Source organism: Dendrobates tinctorius, unplaced genomic scaffold (assembly GCF_039654945.1).
Source record: "Dendrobates tinctorius isolate UK_male_01 unplaced genomic scaffold, ASM3965494v1 ptg000048l, whole genome shotgun sequence".
NCBI lineage: Eukaryota > Metazoa > Chordata > Amphibia > Anura > Dendrobatidae > Dendrobates > Dendrobates tinctorius.
Window position 1 is genome coordinate 6,862,501 of NW_027361716.1, and position 14,551 is coordinate 6,877,051.

Here is a 14,551-nt window from a genome sequence, read left to right on the forward strand (position 1 = left end):
TTGGGTCAGTCAGCTCCAAAAACATCCTTAAAAATAATCCGAAAATGCTGAGAAGACTGAACATAATCATTTCCAAGTAAAAAACACTTGATGTTCATTTGATCAGGCTTTGGAGCATCTATTAACCATCTCCAGTTTCCAAAAATGTCCAGCGGTTAACTGAAATTACCATATCAATCTTCAGATGTTTTTCACTTTGAACATATCCATACCTATAATACAAGTCAACGGTAAGGTTCGAAAGACCCTATAAAGGGTCCTGATTGACTTTTGTGTGCTACAAAAAAAGCCACAAAACACATTCAAAAGACGCCGAAAAGAATTTTTAGAAAAACACCACCAAAAATGTTTATAAGGCACTTTAGGAAATTCTGGAAAACACAAGAAAAGATGGCTTAGAGAAAAATCAAAAACACTTCCTGAAGCCATTTTGGCTTCAAATCCTTGTCAGATTCACCCACTTGGAAAGAGTGTTATGTGAATATTGACTCAAGTCACAGAGTATGAGATTGCTTGGTATGACATAGACAATGATTGATATTGACAGCTTTGACCATGAATCCTTGAACTCTTTTTTTGTCTTTTATTATGTGGATTTTAAATTGCTTGTTTCATCATAAAAATGGTGCTAACCATTACACCATGGAACCTACCATGACATAGTCATGGCTGCGGCTTGTTGTGCTGAATAAAGCATATGAAATCGTGAACGATGGCGAAAACAGGCTCCAAAGCTGCAGTGCAAATCTGCAATCATACACAATGGTAAATTGATATCTTATAACCTTTCATTCCACAAATTTACCAACATTTCCACGATATCACAGCTAGGACAGTTTGAAATGTTGATGAAAAGTGGCTAGTAAAAAGATTGCTGTATCTGTTACTTGGAAAAAGTGTGAAAAAAATAAATTGCAAAACTTATACTGTTAGAAAACTGTTCATCCAGTAGTCGATAAAGATTAGCATTGCATGGTAAAAGGCTTCATCTGAGAGATAATTTAAGGTTTGTGCAAATCAAAGTGCATGTCCCAGTCCATTAGCCAGGACAGCGGTCTGTGGCTGCTGGACAAGATCAAGAGAAAAACCTCTTACCTGATGGCACCCACGGTGCTTCTTTTGATTAGCGGCAAGTCGCACATATAATGTTGCTCCAGAATAGATTATCTAAAGAACAGTCAAAGATAAAGTCAGTTTGGTCCTAGAAACTCGCTCCATCACTGATCACTGTCATGGGGAATAGACTAGTAAACATGCAAATTGAACAACAAAGATAAAAGGTCAATAAGTTATTGAAACATAGACGTAGTCGGCAGGATTTGAACCTGCGTGGGGAGACCCCAATGTATTTCAAGTCCATCGCCTTAACTACTCGGCCACGACTACTCAGACGTCAAACTGTTATGAGCTTCACACATGTTTTCTAATAGCACCATGATCACGCTCAGTGATCAACCCTCTGGAAGACATCTCAGAAAATGAAAAGAAAATACAAGGTCTCAGTAAAATGCAAAAATCTGATTTAAAGTCATCATCAATGGGAACCATTCACAGTTTAAAGCTTTTCCCTCTTCATAATGTGGATTTGGAGTCAGTCAGCTCCAAAAACATCCTTAAAAATAATCCAAAAATGCTGAGAAGACTGAACATAATCATTTCCAAGTAAAAAAGACTTGATGTTCATTTGATCAGGCTTTGGAGCATCTATTAACCATCTCAAGTTTCCAAAAATGTCCAGCGGTTAACTGAAATTACCATATCAATCTTCAGCTGTTTTTCACTTTGAACAGCTCCATACCTATAATACAAGTCAACGGTAAGGTTCGAAAGACCCTATAAAGGGTCCTGATTGACTTTTGTGTGCTACAAAAAAAGCCACAAAACACATTCAAAAGACGCCGAAAAGAATTTTTAGAAAAACACCACCAAAAATGTTTATAAGGCACTTTAGGAAATTCTGGAAAACACAAGAAAAGATGGCTTAGAGAAAAATCAAAAACACTTCCTGAAGCCATTTTGGCTTCAAATCCTTGTCAGATTCACCCACTTGGAAAGAGTGTTATGTGAATATTGACTCAAGTCACAGAGTATGAGATTGCTTGGTATGACATAGACAATGAGTGATATTGACAGCTTTGACCATGAATCCTTGAACTCTTTTTTTGTCTTTTATTATGTGAACTCTTTTTTTGTCTTTTATTATGTGGATTTAAAAATTGCTTATTTCATCATAAACATTGGGCATCGTCGATCTGAGTGCAGATGGAAAAATCGAAATGTGTGCCCAGGTTCCACTGAGATTTGAACTCAGATCACTGTGTCCAAAGTCCAGAGTGCTAACCATTACACCATGGAACCAACCATGACATAGTCATGGCTGCGGCTTGTTGTGCTGAATAAAGCATATGAAATCGTGAACGATGGCGAAAACAGGCTCCAAAGCTGCAGTGCAAATCTGCAATCATACACAATGGTAAATTGATATCTTATAACCTTTCATTCCACAAATTTACCAACATTTCCACGATATCACAGCTAGGACAGTTTGAAATGTTGATGAAAAGTGGCTAGTAAAAAGATTGCTGTATCTGTTACTTGGAAAAAGTGTGAAAAAAATAAATTGCAAAACTTATACTGTTAGAAAACTGTTCATCCAGTAGTCGATAAAGATTAGCATTGCATGGTAAAAGGCTTCATCTGAGAGATAATTTAAGGTTTGTGCAAATCAAAGTGCATGTCCCAGTCCATTAGCCAGGACAGCGGTCTGTGGCTGCTGGACAAGATCAAGAGAAAAACCTCTTACCTGATGGCACCCACGATACTTCTTTTGATTAGCGGCAAGTCGCACATGTAATGTTGCTCCAGAATAGATTATCTAAAGAACAGTCAAATATAAAGTCAGTTTGGTCCTAGAAACTCGCTCCATCACAGATCACTGTCATGGGGAATAGACTAGTAAACATGCAAATTGAACAACAAAGATAAAAGGTCAAAAAGTTATTTTAAACATAGACGTAGTCGGCAGGATTTGCACCTGCGCGGGGAGACCCCAATGGATTTTTAGCCCATCGCCTTAACCACTCGGCCACGACTACTCAGACGTCAAGCTGTTATGAGTTTCACACACGTTTTCTAATAGCACCATGATCAAGCTCAGTGATCAACCCTCTGGAAGACATCTCAGAAAAAGAAAAGAAAATACAAGGTCTCAGTAAAATGCAAAAATCTGATTTAAAGTCATCATCAATGGGAACCATTCACAGTTTAATGCTTTTCCCTCTTCATAATGTGGATTTGGAGTCAGTCAGCTCCAAAAACATCCTTAAAAATAATACGAAAATGCTGAGAAGACTGAACATAATCATTTCCAAGTAAAAAAGACTTGATGTTCATTTGATCAGGCTTTGGAGCGTCTATTAACCATCTCAAGTTTCCAAAAATGTCCAGCGGTTAACTGAAATTACCATATCAATCTTCAGCTGTTTTTCACTTTGAACAGCTCCATACCTATACTACAAGTCAACGGTAAGGTTCGAAAGACCCTATAAAGGGTCCTGATTGACTTTTGTGTGCTACAAAAAAAGCCACAAAACACATTCAAAAGACGCCGAAAAGATTATTTAGAAAAACACCACCAAAAATGTTTATAAGGCACTTTAGGAAATTCTGGAAAACACAAGAAAAGATGGCTTAGAGAAAAATCAAAAACACTTCCTGAAGCCATTTTGGCTTCAAATCCTTGTCAGATTCACCCACTTGGAAAGAGTGTTATGTGAATATTGACTCAAGTCACAGAGTATGAGATTGCTTGGTATGACATAGACAATGAGTGATATAGACAATTTTAATTTTTGCTAATCCTACTTGATTGACAGCTTTGATCATGGTATTCCATGAATCCTTGAACCCTTTTTTTGTCTTTTATTATGTGGATTTTAAATTGCTTGTTTCATCATAAACTTTGGGCATCGTCGATCTGAGTGCACATGGAAAAATTGAAATGTGTGCCCAGGTTCCACTGAGATTTGAATTCAGATAACAGGATTCAAAGTCCAGAGTGCTAACCATTACACCATGGAACCAACCATTACACAGTCATGGCTGCGGCTTGTTGTGCTGAATAAAGCATATGAAATCGTGAACGATGGCGAAAACAGGCTCCAAAGCTGCAGTGCAAATCTGCAATCATACACAATGGTAAATTGATATCTTATAACCTTTCATTCCACAAATTTACCAACATTTCCACGATATCACAGCTAGGACAGTTTGAAATGTTGATGAAAAGTGGCTAGTAAAAAGATTGCTGTATCTGTTACTTGGAAAAAGTGTGAAAAAAATAAATTGCAAAACTTATGCTGTTAGAAAACTGTTCATCCAGTATTTGATAAATATTAGCATTGCATGGTAAAAGGCTTCATCTGAGAGATAATTTAAGGTTTGTGCAAATCAAAGTGCATGTCCCAGTCCATTAGCCAGGACAGCGGTCTGTGGCTGCTGGACAAGATCAAGAGAAAAACCTCTTACCTGATGGCACCCACGGTGCTTCTTTTGATTAGCGGCAAGTCGCACATGTAATGTTGCTCCAGAATAGATTATCTAAAGAACAGTCAAAGATAAAGTCAGTTTGGTCCTAGAAACTCGCTCCATCACAGATCACTGTCATGGGGAATAGACTAGTAAACATGCAAATTGAACAACAAAGATAAAAGGTCAAAAAGTTTTTGAAACACTCGGCCACGACTACTCGGACGTCAAGCTGTTATGAGTTTCACACATGTTTTCTAATAGCACCATGATCAAGCTCAGTGATCAACCCTCTGGAAGACATCTCAGAAAATGAAAAGAAAATACAAGGTCTCAGTAAAATGCAAAAATCTGATTTAAAGTCATCATCAATGGGAACCATTCACAGTTTAAAGCTTTTCCCTCTTCATAATGTGGATTTGTAGTCAGTCAGCTCCAAAAACATCTTTAAAAATAATCCAAAAATGCTGAAAAGACTGAACATAATCATTTCCAAGTAAAAAAGACTTGATGTTCATTTGATCAGGTTTTGGATCGTCTATTAATCATCTCAAGTTTCCAAAAATGTCCAGCGGTTAACTGAAATTACCATATCAATCTTCAGCTGTTTTTCACTTTGAACAGCTCCATACCTATAATACAAGTCAACGGTAAGGTTCGAAAGACCCTATAAAGGGTCCTGATTGACTTTTGTGTGCTACAAAAAAAGCCACAAAACACATTCAAAAGACGCCGAAAAGAATTTTTAGAAAAACACCACCAAAAATGTTTATAAGGCACTTTAGGAAATTCTGGAAAACACAAGAAAAGATGGCTTAGAGAAAAATCAAAAACACTTCCTGAAGCCATTTTGGCTTCAATTCCTTGTCAGATTCACCCACTTGGAAAGAGTGTTATGTGAATATTGACTCAAGTCACAGAGTATGAGATTGCTTGGTATGACATAGACAATTTTAATTTTTGCTAATCCTACTTGATTGACAGCTTTGACCATGGTATTCCATGAATCCTTGAACCCTTTTTTGTCTTTTATTATGTGTATTTTAAATTGCTTGTTTCATCATAAACATTGGGCATCGTCGATCTGAGTGCAGATGGAAAAATTGAAATGTGTGCTCAGGTTCCACTGAGATTTGAATTCAGATAACAGGATTCAAAGTCCAGAGTGCTAACCATTACACCATGGAACCAACCATTACACAGTCATGGCTGCGGCTTGTTGTGCTGAATAAAGCATATGAAATCGTGAACGATGGCGAAAACAGGCTCCAAAGCTGCAGTGCAAATCTGCAATCATACACAATGGTAAATTGATATCTTATAACCTTTCATTCCACAAATTTACCAACATTTCCACGATATCACAGCTAGCGCAGTTTGAAATGTTGATGAAAAGTGGCTAGTAAAAAGATTGCTGCATCTGTTACTTGGAAAAAGTGTGAAAAAAATAAATTGCAAAACTTATAATGTTAGAAAACTGTTCATCCAGTAGTCGATAAAGATTAGCATTGCATGGTAAAAGGCTTCATCTGAGAGATAATTTAAGGTTTGTGCAAATCAAAGTGCATGTCCCAGTCCATTAGCCAGGACAGAGGTCTGTGGCTGCTGGACAAGTTCAAGAGAAAAACCTCTTACCTGATGGCACCCACGGTGCTTCTTTTGATTAGCGGCAAGTCGCACATGTAATGTTGCTCCAGAATAGATTATCTAAAGAACAGTCAAAGATAAAGTCAGATTGGTCCTAGAAACTCGCTCCATCACAGATCACTGTCATGGGGAATAGACTAGTAAACATGCAAATTGAACAACAAAGATAAAAGGTCAAAAAGTTATTGAAATGTAGTCGGCAGGATACTGCACGGGGAGACCCCAATGGATTTCAAGTCCATCGCCTTAACCACTCGGCCACGACTACTCGGACGTCAAGCTGTTATGAACTTCACACATGTTTTTAACATGGACTAGAAATCCATTGGGGTTTTCCCGCACAGGTTCAAATCCTGCCGTCTATGTTTCAATAACTTTTTGACCTTTTATCTTTGTTGTTCAATTTGCATGTTTACTAGTCTATTCCCCATGACAGTGATCTGTGATGGAGCGAGTTTCTCGGACCAAACTGACTTTATCTTTGACTGTTCTTTAGATAATCTATTCTGGAGCAACATTACATGTGCGACTTGCCGCTAATCAAAAGAAGCACCGTGGGTGCCATCAGGTAAGAGGTTTTTCTCTTGATCTTGTCCAGCAGCCACAGACCGCTGTCCTGGCTAATGGACTGGGACATGCACTTTGATTTGCACAAACCTTAAATTATCTCTCAGATGAAGCCTTTTACCACGCAATGCTAATCTTTATCGACTACTGGATGAACAGTTTTCTAACAGTATAAGTTTTGCAATTTATTTTTTTCACACTTTTTCCAAGTAACAGATACAGCAATCTTTTTACTAGCCACTTTTCATCAACATTTCAAACTGTCCTAGCTGTGATATCGTGGAAATGTTGGTAAATTTGTGGAATGAAAGGTTATAAGATATCAATTTACCATTGTGTATGATTGCAGATTTGCACTGCAGCTTTGGAGCCTGTTTTCGCCATCGTTCACGATTTCATATGCTTTATTCAGCACAACAAACCGCAGCCATGACTGTGTCATGGTTGGTTCCATGGTGTAATTTTTAGCACTCTGTACTTTGAATCCAGTGATCCGAGTTCAAATCTCAGTGGAACCTGGGCACACATTTCGATTTTTCCATCTGCACTCAGATCGACGATGCCCAATGTTTATGATGAAACAAGCAATTTAAAATCCACATAATAAAAGACAAAAAAGAGTTCAAGGATCCATGGAATACCATGGTCAAAGCAGTCAATCAAGTAGTATTAGCAAAAATTAAAATTGTCTATATCACTCATTGTCTATGTCTTACCAAGCAATCTCATACTCTGTGACTTGAGTCAATATTCACATAACACTCTTTCCAAGTGGGTGAATCTGACAAGGATTTGAAGCCAAAATGGCTTCAGGAAGTGTTTTTGATTTTTCTCTAAGCCATCTTTTCTTGTGTTTTTCAGAATTTCCTAAAGTGCCTTATAAACATTTTTGGTGGTGTTTTTCTAAAAATTCTTTTCGGCGTCTTTTGAATGTGTTTTGTGGCTTTTTTTGTAGCACACAAAAGTCATTCAGGACCCTTTATAGGGTCTTTCGAACCTTACCGTTGACTTGTAGTATAGGTATGGAGCTGTTCAAAGTGAAAAACAGCTGAAGATTGATATGGTAATTTCAGTTAACCGCTGGACATTTTAGGAAACTTGACATGGTTAATAGACGCTCCAAAGCCTGATCAAATGAACATCAAGTCTTTTTTACTTGGAAATGATTATGTTCAGTCTTCTCAGCATTTTCGGATTATTTTTAAGGATGTTTTTGGAGCTGACTGACTCCAAATCCACATTATGAAAAGGGAAAAGCTTTAAACTGTGAATGGTTCCCATTGATGATGACTTTAAATCAGATTTTTGCATTTTACTGAGACCTTGTATTTTCTTTTCATTTTCTGAGATGTCTTCCAGAGGGTTGATCACTGAGCTTGAACATGGTGCTATTAGAAAACGTGTGTGAAACTCATAACAACTTTAAGTCCGAGTAGTCGTGGCCGAGTGGTTAAGGCGATGGGCAAGAAATCCATTGGGGTTTCCCCGCGCAGGTGCAAATCCTGCTGACTACATCTATGTTTCAATAACTTTTTGACCTTTTATCTTTGTTGTTCAATTTGCATGTTTACTAGTCTATTCCCCATGACAGTGATCTGTGATGGAGCGAGTTTCCAGGACCAAACTGACTTTATCTTTGACTGTTCTTTAGATAATCTATTCTGGAGCAACATTACATGTGCGACTTGCCGCTAATGAAAAGAAGCACCGTGGGTGCCATCAGGTAAGAGGTTTTTCTCTTGATCTTGTCCAGCAGCCACAGACCGCTCTCCTGGCTAATGGACTGGGACATGCACTTTGATTTGCACAAACCTTAAATTATCTCTCAGATGAAGCCTTTTACCATGCAATGCTAATCTTTATCGACTACTGGATGAACAGTTTTCTAACAGTATAAGTTTTGCAATTTATTGTTTTCACACTTTTTCCAAGTAACAGATACAGCAATCTTTTTACTAGCCACTTTTCATCAACATTTCAAAATGCGCTAGCTGAGATATCGTGGAAATGTTGGTAAATTTGTGGAATGAAAGGTTCTAAGATATCAATTTACCATTGTGTATGAATTCAGATTTGCACTGCAGCTTTGGAGCCTGTTTTTGCCATCGTTCACGATTTCATATGCTTTATTCAGCACAACAAGCCGCAGCCATGTCTGAGGCATGGTTGGATCCATGGTGTAATGGTTAGCACTCTGGACTTTGAATCCAGTGATCTGAGTTCAAATCTCAGTGGAACCTGGGCACACATTTTGATTTTTCCATCTGCACTCAGATCGACGATGCCCAATGTTTAAGATGAAACAAGCAATTTAAAATCCACATAATAAAAGACAAAAAAAAGTTCATGGATTCATGGAATACCAAGGTCAAAGCTGTCAATCAAGTAGGATTAGCAAAAATTAAAATTGTCTATATCACTCATTTTCTATGTCACTCATTGTCTATGTCATATCAAGCAATCTCATACTCTGTGACTTGAGTCAATATTCACATAACACTCTTTCCAAGTGGGTGAATCTGACAAGGATTTGAAGCCAAAATGGCTTCAGGAAGTGTTTTTGATTTTTCTCTAAGACATCTTTTCTTGTGTTTTCCAGAATTTCCTAAAGTGCCTTATAAACATTTTTGGTGGTGTTTTTCTAAAAATTCTTTTCGGCGTCTTTTGAATGTGTTTTGTTGCTTTTTTTGTAGCACACAAAAGTCATTCAGGACCCTTTATAGGGTCTTTCGAACCTTACCGTTGACTTGTAGTATAGGTATGGAGCTGTTCAAAGTGAAAAACAGCTGAAGATTGATATGGTAATTTCAGTTCTAATTTCAGAGCTGACTGACTCCAAATCCACATTATGAAGAGGGAAAAGCTTTAAACTGTGAATGGTTCCCATTGATGATGACTTTAAATCAGATTTTTGCATTTTACTGAGACCTTGTATTTTCTTTTCATTTTCTGAGATGTCTTCCAGAGGGTTGATCACTGAGCTTGATCATGGTGCTATTAGAAAACGTGTGTGAAACTCATAACAGCTTGAAGTCCGAGTAGTCGTGTCCGAGTGGTTAAGGCGATAAGCAAGAAATCCATTGGGGTCTCCCCGCGCAGGTGCAAATCCTGCCGACTACGTCTATGTTTCAATAACTTTTTGACCTTTTATCTCTGTTGTTCAATTTGCATGTTTACTAGTCTATTACCCCATGACTGTGATCTGTGATGGAGCGAGTTTCTTGGACCAAACTGACTTTATCTTTGACTGTTCTTTAGATAATCTATTCTGGAGCAACATTACATGTGCGACTTGCCGCTAATCAAAAGAAGCACCGTGGGTGCCATCAGGTAAGAGGTTTTTCTCTTGATCTTGTCCAGCAGCCACAGACCTCTGTCCTGGCTAATGGACTGGGACATGCACTTTGATTTGCACAAACCTTAAATTATCTCTCAGATGAAGCCTTTTACCATGCAATGCTAATCTTTATCGACTACTGGATGAACAGTTTTCTAACAGTATACGTTTTGCAATTTATTTTTTTCACAATTTTTCCAAGTAACAGATACAGCAATCTTTTTACTAGCCACTTTTCATCAACATTTCAAACTGTCCTAGCTGTGATATCGTGGAAATGTTGGTAAATTTGTGGAATGAAAGGTTATAAAATATCAATTTACCATTGTGTATGATTGCAGATTTGCACTGCAGCTTTGGAGCCTGTTTTCGCCATCGTTCACGATTTCATATGCTTTATTCAGCACAACAAGCCGCAGCCATGACTGTGTCATGGTTGGTTCCATGGTGGGCTTTGAATCCAGTGATCTGAGTTCAAATCTCAGTGCAACCTGGGCACTCATTTTGATTTTTCCATCTGCACTCAGATCGACGATGCCCAATGTTTATGATGAAACAAGCAATTTAAAATCCACATAAAAAAAGACAAAAAAAGAGTTCAAGGATTCATGGAATACCATGGTCAAAGCTGTCAATCAAGTAGGATTAGCAAAAATTAAAATTGTCTTTATCACTCATTGTCTATGTCACTCATTGTCTATGTCATACCAAGCAATCTCATACTCTGTGACTTGAGTCAATATTCACATAACACTCTTTCCAAGTGGGTGAATCTGACAAGGATTTGAAGCCAAAATGGCTTCAGGAAGTGTTTTTGATTTTTCTCTAAGCCATCTTTTCTTGTGTTTTCCAGAATTTCCTAAAGTGCCTTATAAACATTTTTGGTGGTGTTTTTCTAAAAATTCTTTTCGGCGTCTTTTGAATGTGTTTTGTGGCTTTTTTTGTAGCACACAAAAGTCAATCAGGACCCTTTATAGGGTCTTTCGAACCTTACCGTTGACTTGTAGTATAGGTATGGAGCTGTTCAAAGTGAAAAACATCTGAAGATTGATATGGTAATTTCAGTTAACCGCTGGACATTTTTGGAAACTTGACATGGTTAATAGACGCTCCAAAGACTGATCAAATGAACACCAAGTCTTTTTTACTTGGAAATGATTATTTTCAGTCTTCTCAGCATTTTCGGATTATTTTTAAGGATGTTTTTGGAGCTGACTGACTCCAAATCCACATTATGAAGAGGGAAAAGCTTTAAACTGTGAATGGTTCCCATTGATGATGACTTTAAATCAGATTTTTGCATTTTACTGAGACCTTGTATTTTCTTTTCATTTTCTGAGATGTCTTCCAGAGGATTGATCACTGAGCTTGATCATGGTGCTATTAGAAAACGTGTGTGAAACTCATAACAGCTTGACGTCCGAGTAGTCGTGGCCGAGTGGTTAAGGCTATGGACTTGAAATCTATTGGGGTCTCCCCGCGCAGGTTCAAATCCTGCCGATTACGTCTATGTTTCAATATCTTTTTGACCTTTTATCTTTGTTCAATTTGCATGTTTACTAGTCTATTCCCCATGACAGTGATCTGTGATGGAGCGAGTTTCCAGGACCAAACTGACTTTATCTTTGACTGTTCTTTAGATAATCTATTCTGTAGCAACATTACATGTGCTACTTGCCGCTAATCAAAAGAAGCACCGTGGGTGCCATCAGGTAAGAGGATTTTCTCTTGATCTTGTCCAGCAGCCACAGACCGCTGTCCTGGCTAATGGACTGGGACATGCACTTTGATTTGCACAAACCTTAAATTATCTCTCAGATGAAGCCTTTTACCATGCAATGCTAATCTTTATCGACTACTGAATGAACAGTTTTCTAACAGTATAAGTTTTGCAATTTATTTTTTTCACACTTTTTCCAAGTAACAGATACAGCAATCTTTTCACTAGCCACTTTTCATCAACATTTCAAACTGCGCTAGCTGTGATATCGTGGAAATGTTGGTAAATTTGTGGAATGAAAGGTTATAAGATATCAATTTACCATTGTCTATGAATGCAGATTTGCACTGCAGCTTTGGAGCCTTTTTTCGCCATCGTTCACGATTTCATATGCTTTATTCAGCACAACAAGCCGCAGCCATGTTTGAGGCATGGTTGGTTCCATGGTGTAATGGTTAGCACGCTGGACTTTGAATCCAGTGATCTGAGTTCAAATCTCAGTGGAACCTGGGCACACATTTCGATATTTCCATCTGCACTCAGATCGACGATGCCCAATGTTTAAGATGAAACAAGCAATTTAAAATCCACATAATAAAAGACAAAAAAAAGTTCAAGGATTCATGGAATACCAAGGTCAAAGCTGTCAATCAAGTAGGATTAGCATAAATTAAAATTGTCTATATCATTCATTTTCTATGTCACTCATTGTCTATGTCATACCAAGCAATCTCATACTCTGTGACTTGAGTCAATATTCACATAACACTCTTTCCAAGTGGGTGAATCTGACAAGGATTTGAAGCCAAAATGGCTTCAGGAAGTGTTTTTGATTTTTCTTGTGTTTTCCAGAATTTCCTAAAGTGCCTTATAAACATTTTTGGTGGTGTTTTTCTAAAAATTCTTTTCGGCGTCTTTTGAATGTGTTTTGTGGCTTTTTTTGTAGCACACAAAAGTCATTCAGGACCCTTTATAGGGTCTTTCGAACCTTACCGTTGACTTGTAGTATAGGTATGGAGCTGTTCAAAGTGAAAAACAGCTGAAGATTGATATGGTAATTTCAGTTCTAATTTCAGAGCTGACTGACTCCAAATCCACATTATGAAGAGGGAAAAGCTTTAAACTGTGAATGGTTCCCATTGATGATGACTTTAAATCAGATTTTTGCTTTTTACTGAGACCTTGTATTTTCTTTTCATTTTCTGAGATGTCTTCCAGAGGGTTGATCACTGAGCTTGATCATGGTGCTATTAGAAAACGTGTGTGAAACTCATAACAGCTTGAAGTCCGAGTAGTCGTGTCCGAGTGGTTAAGGCGATAAGCAAGAAATTCATTGGGGTCTCCCCGCGCAGGTGCAAATCCTGCCGACTACGTCTATGTTTCAATAACTTTTTGACCTTTTATCTCTGTTGTTCAATTTGCATGTTTACTAGTCTATTCCCCATGACAGTGATCTGTGATGGAGCGAGTTTCTTGGACCAAACTGACTTTATCTTTGACTGTTCTTTAGATAATCTATTCTGGAGCAACATTATATGTGCGACTTGCCGCTAATCAAAAGAAGCACCGTGGGTGCCATCAGGTAAGAGGTTTTTCTCTTGATCTTGTCCAGCAGCCACAGACCTCTGTCCTGGCTAATGGACTGGGACATGCACTTTGATTTGCACAAACCTTAAATTATCTCTCAGATGAAGCCTTTTACCATGCAATGCTAATCTTTATCGACTACTGGATGAACAGTTTTCTAACAGTATACGTTTTGCAATTTATTTTTTTCACACTTTTTCCAAGTAACAGATACAGCAATCTTTTTACTAGCCACTTTTCATCAACATTTCAAACTGTCCTAGCTGTGATATCGTGGAAATGTTGGTAAATTTGTGGAATGAAAGGTTATAAAATATCAATTTACCATTGTGTATGATTGCAGATTTGCACTGCAGCTTTGGAGCCTGTTTTCGCCATCGTTCACGATTTCATATGCTTTATTCAGCACAACAAGCCGCAGCCATGACTGTGTCATGGTTGGTTCCATGGTGTAATGGTTAGCACTCTGGACTTTGAATCCAGTGATCTGAGTTCAAATCTCAGTGGAACCTGGGCTCAGGACTCATTTTGATTTTTCCATCTGCACTCAGATCGACGATGCCCAATGTTTATGATGAAACAAGCAATTTAAAATCCACATAATAAAAGACAAAAAAAGAGTTCAAGGATTCATGGAATACCATGGTCAAAGCTGTCAATCAAGTAGGATTAGCAAAAATTAAAATTGTCTTTATCACTCATTGTCTATGTCACTCATTGTCTATGTCATACCAAGCAATCTCATACTCTGTGACTTGAGTCAATATTCACATAACACTCTTTCCAAGTGGGTGAATCTGACAAGGATTTGAAGCCAAAATGGCTTCAGGAAGTGTTTTTGATTTTTCTCTAAGCCATCTTTTCTTGTGTTTTCCAGAATTTCCTAAAGTGCCTTATAAACATTTTTGGTGGTGTTTTTCTAAAAATTCTTTTCGGCGTCTTTTGAATGTGTTTTGTGGCTTTTTTTGTAGCACACAAAAGTCAATCAGGACCCTTTATAGGGTCTTTCGAACCTTACCGTTGACTTGTAGTATAGGTATGGAGCTGTTCAAAGTGAAAAACATCTGAAGATTGATATGGTAATTTCAGTTAACCGCTGGACATTTTTGGAAACTTGACATGGTTAATAGACGCTCCAAAGACTGATCAAATGAACACCAAGTCTT

General features: G+C 37.8%; 6 non-coding genes across 6 annotated transcripts; 4 read left to right on the forward strand and 2 right to left on the reverse strand.

Annotated features, from left to right (window-relative positions):
• Positions 1-1,304: 1,304 nt before the first annotated feature.
• TRNAS-UGA (transfer RNA serine (anticodon UGA)) lies at positions 1,305-1,386 on the reverse strand. Its single transcript has one exon. It is a non-coding gene; the product is annotated as a tRNA-Ser (tRNA).
• Positions 1,387-3,013: 1,627 nt separating this feature from the next.
• Positions 3,014-3,095, reverse strand: TRNAF-AAA (transfer RNA phenylalanine (anticodon AAA)). Its single transcript has one exon. It is a non-coding gene; the product is annotated as a tRNA-Phe (tRNA).
• Positions 3,096-8,905: 5,810 nt separating this feature from the next.
• TRNAQ-UUG (transfer RNA glutamine (anticodon UUG)) lies at positions 8,906-8,981 on the forward strand. The gene has a single exon. It is a non-coding gene; the product is annotated as a tRNA-Gln (tRNA).
• Positions 8,982-11,502: 2,521 nt separating this feature from the next.
• On the forward strand, positions 11,503-11,584 carry TRNAS-UGA (transfer RNA serine (anticodon UGA)). The gene has a single exon. It is a non-coding gene; the product is annotated as a tRNA-Ser (tRNA).
• A 651-nt stretch (positions 11,585-12,235) lies between these two features.
• Positions 12,236-12,307, forward strand: TRNAQ-UUG (transfer RNA glutamine (anticodon UUG)). Its single transcript has one exon. It is a non-coding gene; the product is annotated as a tRNA-Gln (tRNA).
• Positions 12,308-13,825: 1,518 nt separating this feature from the next.
• TRNAQ-UUG (transfer RNA glutamine (anticodon UUG)) lies at positions 13,826-13,897 on the forward strand. Its single transcript has one exon. It is a non-coding gene; the product is annotated as a tRNA-Gln (tRNA).
• Positions 13,898-14,551: the final 654 nt, after the last annotated feature.